The sequence below is a fragment of the Meriones unguiculatus genome, chromosome X (assembly GCF_030254825.1).
Source record: "Meriones unguiculatus strain TT.TT164.6M chromosome X, Bangor_MerUng_6.1, whole genome shotgun sequence".
Classification (NCBI taxonomy): Eukaryota; Metazoa; Chordata; class Mammalia; order Rodentia; family Muridae; genus Meriones; species Meriones unguiculatus.
Window position 1 is genome coordinate 136,098,333 of NC_083369.1, and position 13,082 is coordinate 136,111,414.

General features: G+C 37.8%; 2 protein-coding genes across 2 annotated transcripts in view; both read right to left on the reverse strand.

The window, feature by feature from the left end:
* Vegfd (vascular endothelial growth factor D) overlaps positions 1-7,838 on the reverse strand; it is a 76,581-nt gene extending 68,743 nt beyond the window's left edge. The window contains exon 1 of the mRNA XM_060374782.1: positions 7,693-7,838. The gene's annotated coding sequence lies outside the window, so the exon portion shown is untranslated. The remainder of the gene's footprint in view (positions 1-7,692) is intronic.
* Pir (pirin) overlaps positions 1-13,082 on the reverse strand; it is a 98,670-nt gene that overhangs the window by 32,625 nt on the left and 52,963 nt on the right.

Below are 13,082 nucleotides of genomic sequence, written 5' to 3' on the forward strand. Positions count from 1 at the left end.
TTGAAGTTCAAGGAAGGGCTTGCATATTATTTTTCCTCATTTGTTCCTTTTGTGGGAGATTTGTGCGTGTGTGTGTGTGTGTGGTGGGGGTGCTGGTCGGCCACTGCTGCTTTTATAAATGCTCAACCCCGAAGTATGACAATCTTCTTCAGGTTTTCCAGTATAAACAGTGGTTTTATTTCATCAACAGCTCAATAGAGTTGGTAATTCCACATGATATCATTCTGAATTGTATGCACGATGAAAATCTAAAGGATTAACATTTGATATAAACTTTAAGATGTTTCATTGCTTGCACAAAGTTCCATTGACTATTCAATTTTGTTTGTTTGTTTTTTTGTTGTTGTTGTTGTTGTTTTTGTTGTTTTTTTTACTTTAAAATGCACATGAAAATGAAAGAAAGAACATATAATGTCGAGCTTGGCAAAAATGTGGAGTGACTGGTAGGCTTCATGCACTGCTGCTGGAACTGCAATTGAGTGCAAACACTTAGAATAGATGTTGTTGACATGTAATCCGTATGAATACATAAGTAACTTTTGACCTAACAATCTGACTTGTGAGAGTATTCCAAGGAGCATTGTTCACCAGAAGACATGTAGAGGAATCTTAACAGCCCTAATCTGGAAATAGCAACATCAGGACTATATCCCACAAACATGTAACAATAGAATAGATAAACGGATTCTAACACAGTTTAACAGTGGACTAGTAAGGATAAAAAATAAACCCAACTATACAACAACTCAGAGGCATAGTGGAAACATAAAACTAAGCAAATGAAGGCAGAGTCCATAACTACAAAGTCCAGAGTAAGGTAAAATTAGCATAGGATGTCAGAAGTCAGAAAAAGTAGTTGAGAAGGTTAACTGGGAACCTATAAAGAAGAAGCTCCAAAAAAAGAAGAAAAAACAGCAAGAAGATCCCAGGAGAATTGTAATGTTCTGCTGTTTGGTCTACCCACTTACTTCATGAATATGTTTACTTGGTGAAAATTCTCCAAGCTGTATTCTCGGCTTATGTACTTTCCTGTATATAAATTGCATGTTCATAAAAACATGCCTTTGTAAATAGCACAAAGGAAGCATCTGGAGTCCAGAATTATTATTACTGTTCATAAGGACATGATTTTGGAGAGATAATAATGGAAACTGAATGTGAACATTTTTGCTTTTTTCAACACTGAATATCTAGGACCAATCCACAGTGTGTCTCATATAGCAGGTGTTAAATAGACATTGAAAAATGTTTCACAATGGAAAATCCCAAGTGTAATCACACATTCATTGACACTACACATAAGATATTTATCAATATGTAGCCACCTTCCTGTCTTCAGGACAAGTGAATTTAGTATGGTCAAAGAATATGTCATTGCATTAAATCAGAATTACGAATCATGAAAACAAATAAAAGATTTTTTTTTTCTCTCCTATGAATGTCTCCTATAGGAGTCTTAGGATTTTGGATGCTCTGGTTTTACATGGCGTGGAAAGCTAAGCTGCAGTCATTCAGCATTAAAGACCGGAACCTCCCCCCCCCCCTCCATACATACCTAAATGAAACCAGAAAGCCCCATGACATCAGGAGCAACTTGAAGCTAAAGATTTACAACCAATCTGAACAGTTTGAAGTATACATAAAACAAGTGCAGCACATGAAGGACATGAGATCCGGTTGTCTAGGATCATTAGGTGTTTAAGGCACCATCTGGAAAGAGACTTTTCAGCCAAAGAAGACTCTAAAGTTTCCTCTTAAAAGATCAAGGGTGAACTTCACATAGTATCAGATGACTCCTCTGCTCAGGCGGTACCGACCTCTTTCAAAAACTCCTAATTTGGCTTAAGTGTATCTTTCCCAACTTCTGCTGCAGGAACACAACATACACAACATACAGCAAAGAGATTAACCACAAAGAGACGCTTGGCTTACTTTTCACTAGCATCCTGCCAGAATGTGGACATCTTGAGTTGCAAAGCAGGAGTTTTGTTTAGTGTCGCTTTGTCTTTCCTGGTCTTTAGCAAAACACTCATCTTCTTATCAAAGGATGTTGTGGGGAGGCTTGACTGGAGCTTATGTCTACTTAGGGCTTGAAGTTTTCCATACTGTAACTTTTAAATTTCCCTTTTGAGTTCTGAAACTAGGGCGGGAGAGAAGAGAGAATGTGGCTGGGATGAGGAAGGGCAACTAGAGGTGTGGACAGTTAGTGGAGAGCCATCAGCTAACTTGCTTTATCCTCACCCTCAAGTTTATTCTTTAACTTTGCCCTCTTGGCTGTCTCATTTTCTTTCTTTCTTCCTGCCTCTAGCACTGCAACATAATTCATTCTATTAAAAAAATGCCACTAATTTACCTTTCTAAGATGCAATGACACAGACACATGCAAATATGTATTTTGTGCTCATTATATGGAGTCATTTGGAAAATTTGAATAGGAAACAAGAAGTTTATAAAGCCACCCTATTGTAGTGAGAAAAGGACTAAGTAAAAATTTCTTATTCAGTTTAAAGGTGCTTTTGGCAAGTCTAAAATATATTTTCCATTCTAAAATCTTTTGGTATTGAAAATTATACCAAAGGTATCAATATACCACATTGCTAACAATCAATCACTCACTCACCCAAACCTAAATGTATACTTTAATTCTTGATTCCATAAATGTATGTAAGTGCACATATGTATCCATAACATAGGTTTTATTATTTTGTTGTTGTTTCTTGGGTTTTCTTATTGTTTTTGTTTTTGGAAAGCAAGTTGTTGTTGTTTTACACTGTCTCATCTCTCTAGGAACTCAACTGAAATATTAGACGTAAATTGTGTTTATTCAACTCTAACACAATATGCCAATCTCAAATGTACTTTGAGAAAATTTGGACTTTCATTCTTTCTCTCTTTCCTCTTTGATTAAACCTAAACAATCAATTTGCTGTGAGTCTTTAGCAGAATTAAGATAAACTAATCAGTGACAAACTGAAATTTAAAAATCCCTCAACAAACTTCAGCATGGACACAGTGAATGGATTTAAATTCCAGAATGAAATTGTCTTCTCTCTCTTCATTTTCTGTTTGTTTTGGTTTGCTTTGCTTTCAATTGTCAGTGCCCACTAAGGCACAGAAATCCAAAGCTATTTTCCTTCCTCCTCCTTTCTTTCCATGTCATAACGTCCGTTGAAAATGTTTGCAAAATGCTTTTAAGTGTTTAGCCTTGTATCACTTAAAATTTTATTGTTTTCAAGAGTCATACAAAGAAGCTTCTAGAACATAAGCCATATATCATAAGTTAAGGGTAAAATATCCTAACCTACAACAGAGGTACTGTCAGTTCAGCATGTGTGTTTGTGTGTGAGGGGGGTGGAGTTGTCTCTCTTTTTCTATAAACATGTCAGAACTAAAGCCCTAATGAGTCTCAGGCAATGTTCCTAGAATGATCCCTAAACAAACAAGACAAAACAAAGCCTATTAAACCACTTCCTTTCAAAACCCAACTACCTTCGTTTTCCATCCTTCAAAGACTTCCCATTTACCCTGCCTTTTGGTATCATACCCTTGTCAGTCTGGCTTCCTTCCTCTACTTTTATTTATAAATCTGATTTTAATTAGGAGATGGAAATTACTACCATATGGAAGCCATGTGCTTAAAAGCTTTTTCCCAACACAGGGAGAGCACCACATTTCTCTCTGTGAGTGTGGTAGCGTACGTTAATTCCATTTTACCAGCATTCCTTCTACAGATGATGGCTGTCTGCTTATTCCTGAGTGTTGCCCCTTCTCCCACTATGCTGTGCATCACTGAAAACAAGTGTCAGAGATTTAGTGTCACAGGAGAAAGCTATAAAAATGTGCTCGCATTTCTTTCAGGGAGCTATTTTTGAGTTTTCAAAAAAAAATAGCATCAAACTTACCAATCTGACTATAATAACTCAAGACAGTGAATTATTCTAAGTAGCTACATGAGGGTATAGCATTCTCCAGTACTTTGTAAGAGAAGCAAGCAGAGTTGTTACTGTTCTAGCCTCTCATTATCCTATTGGGCCACCCTCCTAGTGTTGCCCATTGTGTTTTATGGGTATGTGTGTGTGTGTGTGTGTGTGTGTGTGTGTGTGTGTGTATGTGCACACATGCAATTACATAAATTACAATGAACTTTATTTTAAACTTCTAACCACATTTCTGGCTGTTTCCCTTAAGGTGAAATTATGGCTCTCCAGGTCTAGACACCACAGCCAAAAGCAAATTGGTTAACATAATTATTTGGTTAGACATCAGTGTTTTGCCTTTTTGCTGAAAATATACACTCCTAGTCAGTGTCCTCTTTTGGTTTGATAATTTTGTTACACTTCAGAGCAGTTTTGAAACTCTATACTTTTTCTATCTAATCTTCTGTGAGAAGGTTATGTATTCTAACAAATTCCTTATATGGACGTTTATATTTTTCTCTCATTGTAAGCATAAGGGAGAAGAGTTAATTGCTAAAAATGAAAGACATAAAAACAAAATAATCTGCCTGAAAACTTTTGAAAAGTGTGTGTGTGTGTCTGTATGTCAGTGAGGGTAACTTAGAAAGAAAAGCTTAAAGACAATGTCTCTATAGCACAAGTATTTGTTTATTTAATGGGGCATTGCATCATTTTGTTCATTTCTTAGAATAAATGGCTTACTTTGAACTAAATCACCTTTTGTCAAGTCACTTGGCTAGTACCTGTAAAAACAGTGTCCATCTCATTAAAACAATGATCATCTTATTTTTTTACTTGATTTAAAAAATTGTCATTGCCATATTTTTTAAATTTGACAATTAGTTTGGATAACATTACCAGTTTAACAAAGAATATTAAAATCATTAATATAAGGAGGATAATTAATATATTAAACATATACTTTCTATATATGTGTACATACATATATATATTTTTTTTTCATCAGCTGAGTACCAGGCACTAAATAGGGGCTTTATTGTGTATGAGTTAGGTTGCTTGTACTTTTTTTTTAGAAAAAAATTTTTGTGATTATTTTTCTATTTTACTTTTGAGTATTTCTTTGCCTCCACATACATAATATGCACCTCTGGTGTACTTAGTCTTCACAAAAGCTGAAGAGAGCAATGGATCCCCTGGAATCGGAATTAGAGATGATTGTCAACTGCCATGTGCGCGCTGGAAATAAAACCTGGGTCTGCTGCAAGAACAGCCAGTGCTCTTAACTGCTGAGCTATCTTTCCAGCTCCATAGCTCCCTTTTGGGGAAACTGTGTACTCATTAACATATGGCTTTTTCTAGTTAATCTATTAATTCTTTCCTTCCAAAATAACTGATTGAGGTCCTATAACATTCCCTCTCCTTCTTCTTTCACCTCTCTCTTCTTTCATTGGTGCTAATTCTAAAATTCAGAGCCTTGTACACTGTAGGCAAGATATCTGGTATGGGGCTATATCTCAGCTGACAATCTGTAATAACATTTTATGATTATTAAGTTTCTACATATACTTGGCCCAATCTCGGATAGGCTCTATTTCTGCTGGTAACATGGGGACGTCTCATTGAGGAAACCCAGTCAACTAACTCAGGAGCTCCCACTAACAGCTCATTTAGAATACTAGAGTCCTAGAATCATCTAGTATATCTCTCTTGTGGCTGTCCAGGCTCCCCAATTTCCTCTCAACCATCTTATTTCCCTGCCTCCACATGGAGATCCATACTTTCCAAGGCTTGAGGAAATGAAAAGTAGATTTTTCACCTTTTTTTTTAAAACAAACTCCCAAGTCATTGTTTAGTATAGAGCAATGATCTTTAACAAAATGATGCCTTCTGCTTCCACTCCAAAGCACTGTGATTTCTGAATTCTTGATTGGTTATATTGAACAATTTTGGATAGGGAGCAAGAGAGATTAGTGTCCATCCCCACTGCCAAAATACTGTGGGAAGGACTAAAACCCTGTCATCATATTTTTGCATATGAATGAAGAGAAGACTAGGAATGTGCCAATGTGTCTGTTTAGGGTACGAGTTGGGGAGGGCCAAAATGCAGTTTAATCTCTATCAACACTAAAGGATTGTAGACAGGCTTGAGCATCGAGCTTCTTAACTGTCTGAGAATTTTAGACACAAATTTGAGAATTATGCTTTGGTGTGGTCTCCATACTATTATCTTCCTAGCAGCCCTTTAATTAATAGTAACACTCCTTTTCCTCTCTTCAATTTTTTATTTATGGGAGAGGGAGGGAGGCGAGGAGGACTAAAGAGGATGAGAATGAAGATGCTGATGAAACTCAGACCTGAAAGTTAACCAGGAACAGGTTGATGGTGAAACAGGAGTTTGATTTCTTCACTCTTTGAGTCAACATCAGTCCCCCAAAGATGCAGATGTCCCACTGTTTTGGAAATTTAATTCCAGACAAAAAGAAAAGGCTCCATCTTCTGAAAAATAATCCATAGCACAATAAAAGTAACAGTATAATGAAACCACAAATGGCCCCTGTATTTGCTAAAGGAGCCTTCCTATTCTTTGTCTCTAGTCCAGAGGTAATAAGTTCCAAAATTGAGTCAGCAAGTCTATTAGCCAATCCTAAAATACTCCTTATGGGGCATTATGATATTTTAAATCTGTATTACCTTCATTTGGTATTTACGAAAATATTTTAAGACTGCTTACAAGAAACTGTATCAAGATCTAACATGAGAAACTATTTGGCAAAAATAAGATTTCATTATGCTCTGGGAAGTAGTACCTTTTTGTAGATAAGATCCCTCATTGACTGATAAGGAGGAAATGCATTGTGTTGCAAGCCTTCTCCTCTGTGATTGTTTGCAGGACATTCGGACATAGACAAATAGAAGTGGATGCACGTGCAGCAATCTACTGAAAGGTACCATTTTTGTATAGGAGGAGAAAGATGTTAAGTTTTAAGCTTTGTTCCATGAAAATTAGTTAAAAGTAGAGTCATACTCCACAAATTCATACACAACAGTTGAATGATGTAACAGGAAAAGTAATGTTTACACAAAAAATGAGGCAAAATTCAAGAACCTTGATTTGAGGTCAGAGTCCGTTTTTGCAATGAGCTGTGTGATCTTGGAGAACACTTTATTCCCAGCTGGATTACAGCTTTGTCATCCACAGAGTAATGAAGTTTGAGAACTGACTTCAGGGGTTTATTTCCGCATGGCATTTGGATTCAAATGAAGAAGCCAGAAGAAAATGGAAGGATAGGACTTGAACGGCTTTGAGAAGCATCAAACTGGACTTTTAGGCTTGCTGCCATGAGAAGTTCATTCAAATTCTCTAACACTCTATTACAACAATGGGGAAACTGAATGAATGGAAATGTTCCTACAGCTGTCATACAAACAGGGCCACGATGGCACCATGTACATTCGGCTAAAATGATCCCCTATGTTGTTTACCTCTCTACAGCAAGTTAAGACCATTAATTAGTTCAACACCCGCTGGTGCCAAACTCAAATTCTGAAATGTCAAATAGATTTAAAGCATAGTCAGCCCTCTGGAACTTACCTACTTTATGTGCTATGCAGCATAGCTATCCCCAGTATCTGCTAACTAAAGTGCACCCAGCAACTGCTAGCCATAGCAAGAACAACCCTGTACCTGTAACTCTAAAAGCCTCAAACTGCTGTGGAACTTCAAATTCAGATGCTCTGCCTGACTGAGGAGCTACTAAGTCACTTAGCCACTTACCACCTACGTCCTCTTCCAGCTTTTCATCCCTCACACAGGAAGTCTCTTGTTCCATCTCCCTTCTGAGTGGCAGACTCACGCTATTGCCCCTGGAAGGTTTTCAGCTGGGAGGGGATTCCCTCTTCATGCAACCTTGCCCAAGCACTGCCCAGACAGATTCTGTGTTGCTGCTTGCCATGAAGACACCTCTCTTCCTTGATTATTCACCAGATCCCCAACCTTACCACACCAACTCATCAAAATAAAATAAGTATTTCAATAGCTTCCAAAAATAGAGTAGAAGTTCTGTTATTTAACAACATCTCACAGAAACTGAAAACACTTACCAAATATTCTGAACACTTCTGGAAGCGGTCAGTATTTATTTGTTGAGGTAGGGAGCTGCTCATGAATTCTCAGGCAAGTACACAGTGGCTATCTACTTATCACAGATCCGAGTAGGTCAAGATTTTTTCCTAGGTGCCCTTCACATTCATCTCTCTTCTTAGGTTATCTTTAATGTTTCCACAGCAGCTAACATGTGCACTTAGCTGAAAATCTGATTGGTATCGGGGCATACTAAATAGGTAAGGATCCAGCGTAAGCTCACGGTCAGCCCCTCAAACAAGGCCATATTGTTAGAATTCCCATTCTGTTACCCACTACATAAATATCCCTGGGCAGGTTTTGTCATATGGACAGAATATGATTGAACACATGATGTGTCTCCTCTGGGTCTCCCGCCTTCAGTAGTTCAGGGACCTTGGTTGCTGTCAGTAGTGTTGCCATCCACTCCTTCAGCCTCTCCTGACTGACCACTAAGTTCAGATAACCTCAAGGCCCTTGCCATGGTAGAAGCCACAGCAGCTCCTTGACCTGACTAACCTACTAAGGTTCTGGATGCTTTCACACCAAGACTTACGAAAAGAACTCTACCACATGATGAAGTTTGTGGTCTCTTCAGAACCTACCTGAAGGCATTAAGACAAACAGACTAGAAAAGCAGAGAGTTCTTATCCCCCAACAGGCCAAACATTGACCAAGAAAGGTTGGAAGGTATGAGATAGCAGTTAATTTTTTTGTTGTCACTCTTTTAGAACGTTCTGAGACACTCTTTTTAAATAGATGTTTTATATAGCTATTTCTGTCTCACTTCCTTGTTTTATTACTAATACTGCCCTGGAATTATGTTCTAGGTTACTAGGTTTGTTTTGTTTTGTTTGTCAATTTGACACAAAGTAGAGTCATTTAAGAAAATGGTCCTTACTAGAGAAGATACCTACATTAGATTAGGCATCTTCTAATAAGGCTGTAAGTAAGATTGTGGAGAATTTTCTTAATTAATGATTGGTGTGTGAAGGTCCAGCTAAAAAACAAAACAAAGCAAAACAACAACAAACAACAAAAAAAATAAGAAAAGAACAAAAGAAAAGTAGCTGAATATAAGCCAGAAGAGCAAGCCAGTAAGCAATGTAGCAGTGGTCCTTCATAGCCTCTGCTTTAGTTACTGCCTACACATGCTTTCTTTGAGTTCATGGCCTGACTCCCCTTTGTGATGGAGTGTGATCAGGATACGTGAGCTGAAATAAACCCTTTATTCTCCAACCTGGCTTCATTCATGATGTTTTATCACAGAAATAGAAAGAAAACTAGGACAAAGTGCATGTAAGATCACTTATGTCTCCATTTTCCAAAGAACATAAGTTAAATCAAGATCAAAAGAGTTGATAATATATTCAGAACACCACCATCTAATACATTGCAACTTAGCCACTTATGTCTACTGAACACATGAAATGTAGCAGACTGTACTGAGTTCTAAAATGTTCATATCCTTTGAGTTTATGATGGTATTTCTAATAAAAATGTCTCAAGTAAAGAGTTGCAACTCAAACAAATGACTTATTACTGTAGTGATTGTAACATTGCTTATGATAAGAAATATTTACATGTGGTTTTTTAAAGTACCAAAAAGAACTTAAAAAAAACCAAGAATATGTATGTAAAATATCTTACTCAAATATTAAATTTGACATGACATTTTAAAAGTGGAGAGGTGGCTTATATTTAGCATTTTCCAAGTCTTTTTCTCTTTAAAAGGTTTTTCATACAATATATTTTGATCATATCTCTCCCCTCCCCTAACTCCTCCCAGATCTTCCTCAACATCCATATCCACCCAACGTCATCATGTTTCTTATACATATATAAAAAATCAAAAACAAAAAACCCTATAAGACAGAAAATACAAAAAAAAAAAAAAAACCTCCCACAAAAAAATGGAATCATGCCTTTTGTGTTAGTTAACTACTTCTGGGCACTGAGCCTTCCAATTGATTGGAGTAAATAGATTTTCCCTTTCCCAGAAGCTATCAAATGCAAATAGCTTCTTGGTAAGGTTTCAAAACATTAGGAAAATTTTAAGTTGTAGGCTACCCACATTATGAGTTAGGCTTTTGTACTTCAAGAACCCATTAAGGTTGTTAGCTTTTTCATCTCACTTGCCAAGAAGTTCTAAAGGTTTGTTGCCAATAAAGTCTGTCATTGTATAATGCCTTGTGATAAGGGAATGTGGGAGCAGAAAGACAGACGAGAGGAAGGAAAGCCAATATTTAGTAAGGACACTCTGTGCTACTATATTCAAATAACGCAGGAGCTGTGTAATAGCATTTCCATTTGGAGGATGAATTAAAGTCTGGAAATCACTTAAAATATTTTTTTTCTGGGTTACAAAGATACTAAAATGGCAGATATGAGATCTAACCACATAGTCCCACAATCTTCTGAGTCTATCATACCATTGGCTGATTGACTTTGTGATTCTAATTATAGCTTTGATAATTTGGCGATCCAATTTTTAAGCTTCCCTAGAATCCTTCCAGCCACTCAACCAGGTGGTCACCTACACCAACCATGTAAAAAGCAGGCATAAATCTCATTCTTTCTCTATACCTCCTTTCTCTCCTCTCTCCCTCCTTGATTGTATAGAATTTAATTGGCCATAGATTATAGTCCACTAACACCAAGGTACATAATTCCCACCTATCTCTGGGAACCTCTTGTCTTATATTATTGGGCTATGATCAATGAAGGGGAGGAAAAAATAAATCCCCCCAAAGTCTTAGACTCAAGCCATATACTTTTATCCACATTTGACTGGAAAAGGGGCTGATTTTTTTTAATCTCCTTATGATTACTTTTGCAGTCTATGTCTTAGCTCATTCTAAACTTGGAAGGGGAAGAAAACATGTATCTTCTTTTGGTCTCATCAGCTCTCTCTATTTGACATCTATCAACTTCCAGTCCTTTTTAATACAATTCCTTTACCTGGCTGACAAAGAATCTGTCAGTTAAAACCAATGCAAATATCCAGTGACACTCAACAGAAACTCTTGTTCAAACCCCCTTTTAGACTGATAAGTACCAGATGGCTTCAAATCAGTAGCTCAGCCAAGTTTTGTTAGTTAATCTAAGACATTCACAGTCTCCCATGATAGGAAGTGAGTAATGATTTCTGACAGACAGATGTGCCACTGCAAGGAAAGGAGGCTAATTGGGAGAAGAAGGCATCCAGGAATATGTAACTGGCAGAAAGCCCTTTGGTGAGGATGGAGGGAGACAGTGTGTAAGGCCCCTAAAGTACTGGAGACATAGCTTAGTTGATAGAGTGCTTGCCTAACAAGAACAAAATGAAAGCATAGCATGAAATCGGGTGCAGTGATGGATACTAGTAATCCAAACATGCAGAAAGTGCAGTGGAGTAGGATCAGGAGCATGAGGTGTTCCTTGGTTATACAGGGAATTCAAGTTCAGTACAGAAGCCCTTGTCTCAAAAAGAAGGAAAGACGGAGGGAGGGGGAGGAGAGGGAAAGGGAAGAAGACAACAGAACCAAAAAGGAAGAGCATGGTACCAAAAGGGTGCAAAGGCACAGAAATGGTTGACTATTTTTCCCTCCTCCTTTTTGCCACCCAATCCCTCCTCTTTCTTGTGGACCACTTATTTGTAATTAGAGAATTTGGAAAGAGATCAGGATGATGAAGCCAACATTCACGCCAGAGACTAAAGCTGAGAAGAAAACTAACCAGACACAGGTGCTTGAAGGTTTTAGGGATAAGATCCTTGCTGTGGACTTTAGATTGGCTTCCTTCAAAGAGAAATATTGAGAACTCTTGAGGTGCTATCTATAGTCAATCCAAGAAAAAAAAATCTTATGACTATCACAGTTTCCTTTCATAGTGTTAATCCTGACTGTCTATGTGGAAAAGAGAAGAAGGTTTTTTTTTTTTAACATTTCAAGAGAAAGGCAAATTAGTGTTGTTCTCTTTCCCAATGATCCTGGCCATGCTAGACATTAATGAACATAACATGTACTTCATGTGGAACAGCTGTATTCTCAACATGAAAGACAAACACATGAGAACAAACTGCCAGGTAGTTTTACATGAAAAAGACAATAAAATGATTAATTTTCATTTTTAAAACAAATGTGTCCTCTGAACATCAGTTTAACACTGTCTCATGCCATGGCATAGAAGCACCCTTAACAGTGCTGTCCCCCTATCCTTCTTGGGAGTGCTTGCATGTATGCATGTGTGTCTGCATGTCTTCATGTGTGTTTGCTTCCAGCGCTGGGACAGCGTAGATGCCTAAACCTGCAGGTATAGGCCAGAACTCAACACTGGATGTCTTCCTTAACTGCTTCTCCCTTTATTCTGTGTCTCAATGAGACTAGGGCTCACTGATTCAGCTATACTGGCTGGCCAGTAAATCTCCCTGTCTCCACCTTCTCCATGCTGAGATTACAGGTGATTTTCTTTTGAAGATCATTTTTACTGATGGAAGGTGTTGTATAAAACCCCTGGAGCTGGCTTTACAAGTGGTTGTGAGCTTCCCAACATGACACTCTTAAGTGCTGAGCTGCCTCTCCAGCCCCCATGCCCAGATCCTTTGCTTGCTTGTTTGTTTGTTTGTTTGTTTGTTTGTTTGGGGTGGCTCAAATTCAGGTCCTCATGCTTGCCCAACAAGCACTTTACCAATGGAACCATCTCCCCATCCCCTCTCATACTTGTCTGCCAGATCCATTCTCTCTTTTTAAACTTAGCTCTGCTTTTTTTGACCCTTATATTTGACTGAGCCTCCTCCTCTGCTTCCCACAAAATCACCACATTCACTAGTCTGCAAGCTCATCACAGTACACTTATCTCAACAGCTGATGTGTGTGGCCTTTATAGTGTACCTTTACAGCTCCTTGACTTTTGTCAGCTTTCCCCCTTTTCCCCATATCTTTACAAGTCTTATACAAGTGGTGCATGGTACATGTTAGCTGAGCTCAGAAAAACGAAATGATGTATTTTTCTGGGACATCCTTTTTATTTCCCATTCATGACTTTGAAAGACCTTCCAAGAATAG